This window comes from Manis pentadactyla, chromosome 3 (genome assembly GCF_030020395.1).
Source record: "Manis pentadactyla isolate mManPen7 chromosome 3, mManPen7.hap1, whole genome shotgun sequence".
Classification (NCBI taxonomy): domain Eukaryota; kingdom Metazoa; phylum Chordata; class Mammalia; order Pholidota; family Manidae; genus Manis; species Manis pentadactyla.
In genome coordinates this window covers 142575703-142580660 of record NC_080021.1, presented here as the reverse complement: position 1 = coordinate 142580660, position 4958 = coordinate 142575703, and positions in this window count along the sequence as shown.

Below are 4958 nucleotides of genomic sequence, written 5' to 3'. Positions count from 1 at the left end.
TTATTTGCATAATTTATTCTTTTTTCATACCTTTGTGGTCTGAGAAGCTGGTTGGTACAATTTTAACCTTTTTGAATTTACTGAGGCTCTTTTTGTGGCCTAATATATGATCTATTCTTGAAAATGTTCCATGTGCACTTGAGAAGAATGTCTATCCTACTTCTTTTGGGTGGAGTGTTCTGCAGATGTCTTTTAGGTACATCTGTTCTAATGTGTTGTTCAGTGCCTCTGTCTCTTTACGTATTTTTTGTCTAATTTATCTGCCCTGTGGCATGAGTGGTGTTTTGAAGTCTCCTAAGATGAATGCATTGCATTCTATTTCCCCCTTTAATTATGTTAGTATTTTTTTCACAAATGTAGGTGCTCCTTTTTTAGGTTCATAGATGTTTTTAATGGTTATATCCTCTTGTACTGACCCTTTTTTCATTATGTAATGTCTTTCTTTGTCTCTTGTTACTTTCTTTGTTTTGAAGTCTATTTTGTCTCATACCTGTGATCCTTTCTTAACTATTTGAGTTGAAAACTATTTTTTTTAAACAGACTGTCATTCTCTGAACAAATTATTTATTGTATTATTACAATATATACTTTGTGGCATGCTCTCAAAAGAATCTATTCCAAAATAAAAAGAAGTTACACCTACAGAATTCTTTCAGTACACATCTGGGAAATAACTTATACACTTCTGGTAAAATTAGGTTAAATCATATAGGTCAAGAAACACATGGAATGAAATGGGTTGAATATTTAAACACTGATATCCTCCTCTACCTATCATTTCAAGTGAATGAAAATAAGAAAAATAATTTTGATGACATAAACGGTGCTTCCTTTAGATCCATAATATGTTTATAGAATGCTACGAATCTATGAAAATTTAAAACATCATCATGTGTCTAGATATTTGAAATCATAAGCTACACTAGAAGAGACATGAAGTCCAACTTTGCTCAGGTTTTATTCCAAGCATGAATGCTGTGCCTGGCAGTTAGCACTTAGTAAATCTTTGTAGGATATGTAGGTCTATAAATAAATGACTAGAACATTTGACTATCTCTAATTTTAATCCTGAGATTTGACATTATATAAACACAACAATAGTATACTTTCAAACTGAAAAGATGGTAGTATGGGGTGCCTGGTGTCCTAAGAAACAACCCTCCTCACTAATGAAATCTCTCATTTGGCAAAAACAAATCACCGAAAACCTTAAAGATAGGACTCCAAATAAAATGCAGGATCCATGGAACTTACTTATACTAAGAAACAATTGTGACCTAAAATTCAAATTTAACTAGACCTCCTGTGTTTTTATTTGCTAACTCTGGCTTTCCTCCATAGAAAGAATGATGTTGTAGTATCCAAAGTTCGTTTCTGTAGGAAACTGGTGGGTTCTATTCAGACCCTCCTGAATCACTGTGCACTCATTCCCCAGCTTTTCCAGGTTTTGCTCCTAACTGCTAGCACCTTCAACTTAGCAGTGAAACTCCTTTGCTCATTAGAAGAACTCCTCACTCCTTGATCAGGGTGTGTCAGGCCTGATCAGAGAGGAAACCCCAGTCTTGCTTGACTTCTTCCTTTTCCCTGTCCTGTGTCTCCCACTCTCTTACTATCTTCTCCTGGGTGTGCTTCCTGATGAATCAGCAGCAGGTTCAGGATCTGCTTCTCAGATCTGATCTAAGATAATTTATCTCTGTATTGATAAATGGTGTGCCACCAAAATCAGGCAACTAGATCTTTAAAAATGTTCCTAGATCAAAGAAGGCTTTCACTTTCATGAAGCTTTAAATAATAAGCCAGTACTCTATTTATAGCATGTGGTCCTAAAAAGTCACAGCAAAACCTCCACTGAGCAGGCTGCAATAAGGACACAGGGCCTATAGAAGCTCTTTTTGTCATGGCAGACTCAGAACTATAGCCAAAGTGGGATTGGGCTAATTTACCAGGGCTGCAGTATATGTTCTCCTGAAGATGAGAAATGCAATTTGACAGTTCATTTATGGAAACTTTCCTCTGGTATGATAGTACTACTAATAGCCACTCAAGTCTTATATTTGTTATCTGGAAAGATCTGTGGATTATGGTTGGGTCATCTTGTTCCCAGATTGTACCTGAATTGCCATCTAATTTACAAAGCCCAAAGAATCTTGGCTTGGTATATCCTTGAAGAGCTGTATTTATTGGCTGTTTCTGCAAAGCAAATTATTCCAAAATTTAGCATCTTAAAACAACAAACATTTGTTATCTCACACATTTTCTGATGTTCAGGAACCTGGGAGTTGCTCAACTGTGTGATTCTAGTTCAGGGTCTTTGTGAGGTTGCAATTAAGCTGTCAGCCGGGCTGTAGTCTCTGAAGACTTGACTGGGGCCAAAGGATCCACTTCCAAGCTCACTCACATGGCTGCTGGCAGGTGGCTTCAGTTCCTTACAGCTGTGGTCCTCTCATAGGGCTGCCACCATATGACTTCCCCCAGAGTGAGTGATCTGAGAGAGAGGGAGACCGAGAGTGAGAGAGCATACACAGGCACCCAAGGTGGAAGCTCAAGGGGAAGAGCATTAAGCTCCACTTTTTGATAGAAGTATCAAAGAATGTGTGGATATATTTTTTAAACCACCACATGAGTTGTTCCCCAAAATAACATTTCTTGAATGGATTCTGTTCATTCAATAGATATTTTTAAAATACATACTATGTACCGGTCTTAGAACCTGAAATCAAAAGATGAATAAGACAGAAACTTTACCATTAATATACTCATGTCCCACTGGAAGAGTCAGCTATGTATCATCACCTTACTGCAGTAGAAACATGTTTTAGAAAACATGTTCTCAATACTGGCCACACAGTAGAATAAACTGGAGAGTATTTAAAATATACTGATGTCTGGCCTTACTCAGACCATTGAGTCAGAATCTTTGTGGGTGGGGCCTAGACATCAGTATTTAAAATTGTTTTCCAGGTGATTATCATATGGAGCCAGGTTGAAAATTCTGTTTAAAATTTAAGTTTAAAATTTGCTCAGGCACTAACTACAGTGTGACTTAGAGTTCCTCCAGAAGCTGATCCTACAACATGATTTTAGTACAGGTAATTTATGGGAAAATGATTCTAGAAAACATTGACAAAGGATTGGGGAAGTGAGATGGGCAAAGCAAGGAAGCTAATACAGACCAGGTGCATTTGTGATCAGATTATCACTATGGTAGAGAACTTTGGAAAGAGTATGGATTAACATTTAATCCACCTACCTTACCTTCGCTTCCATTCCTTTCCTTTCATCCTGTTTGGTGTTCTCTGAGCTGCTTGGGTCTGTGATTTGATGTCTGTCATTATTTTTGGAAAATTCTTGACCCCATTGGTTCTTCATCTATTTTCTCTGCCATGTTCTCTCTCTCTCTTCCCTTTTGGAATTCTAATTACATATATACTAAACAGTTTGATATGGTTCCACAGTTCTTAGATTCTCTGATTTTTTTCCTTCTCTTTTTTTCTGTGTATTTCAATTTGTATAATTTCTATTAACTTATCTTCCAATATGTTTTTTTTCTTCCTCCTTGGCTATGTGAAGTCTAGTGATGACATTCATTCATAATCTCTGTTGCAGGAGTTTCATTTCTAGGATTTCTATTTGATATTTTCTGATAAGAATTACTTATCTAATCTTGCATGTTGTTCACCTTTTCTGGTAGAAATTTCTCTATTGAAATTACTTACCTAATCTTGCATGTTGTCCAGCTTTTCTGTTGGAGTCTTTAATGTATTAATTATAGCTATTTGAAATTCCTTGTTTGACAGTTTCAATCTCTCTTATTCTGTTCATTGCTTTGTCTTCTGATTGTGTGTTGTTTTTTATTCTTGCTGTTTTGTATGCCTGATAATTTTTTGTTTTTGAAAGACAAAATTCATATGTAGGACAGTAGAAACAGGTAGTTCTTATGTTTGGAAATGGAAACATCTTTTATTCCCCTTTAGCATGGGGTATGAGTGAATCTAGTCAGGAGTCGAGCTAAGTTAGGGATGTGTTGTTGCTATAACCTGAGAGTACTCTCAGTGTACTACAGGCTATTAATGTCTCTGGTGTTACCCTGTGTTGAAGACAGGGACTAGTTTGCCAGAGTGTTTCTCAATATTTCTCAAGAGTTCCATCCATCCTTAGTTTTACGTGTTCCCTTTGAACTGTGTCGAAGAGAGGGCCTTTCTTCATGTTCTTCAGCCATCTGCAGCAGAACACTAGGATTACTTGTTATTTAACACTTGTTAGCCTTGTTTGGGAGGCTAAATAAGCATACTCAGTTTACACTTACCTCATATGTGCACTTGGTGACATTGCCTTCTAATATATATTAAGGCTATGAGAGGGCCATAATCTATTGTGATTAAGCCTTGGTTTTAGGTAAGGACTGTGTCTCTTGAGCCTCAGAGGTGTGGCTTTCTTAGGATTTCTGCCCCTTTTCCACTAAGTCTGGAGCCAGCAGATATGCCTGGCCCTTCCCTATGGGTAAAGGGTTTTTGTTTGTTTGTTTTTTGTTTTCTTCACCAAGCTGGAATGGGTTTTCACCAAGGTCCTCAGTGTCACAGTGTTTATTGTTTTTTCCTATAGCGTTGGTTCTGTAAGGGAGATTGGGGGAAAGAATCTGGGTGACTGCTCTTTTTCTGCCCCAGTCTGCACCATGAGGATTTCTTTCTCCAGACTCTCCCCATTCTTTTAGTGAGGTCTGTGGCAAAGAGCCTATAAGTGGGTATAAAATTCCTGTGTATCTGCAGCCCCTGGTTCATGTTCTCTCATGAGCTTGTACTTGGTCTTTTCCAATTTGTTAAAGTTTTTGTTGAATACTTTGCAGTGTCTGGATGCATCTGCCTTAGGAAGTAAGTGCTGGTGTCTTGAGTCTTCTTAAAGACATCTGTCTTTCCTTGTATTTCCAGTGAGTTGGTTGTGGTGAAGTCTCAGCTCTCTGA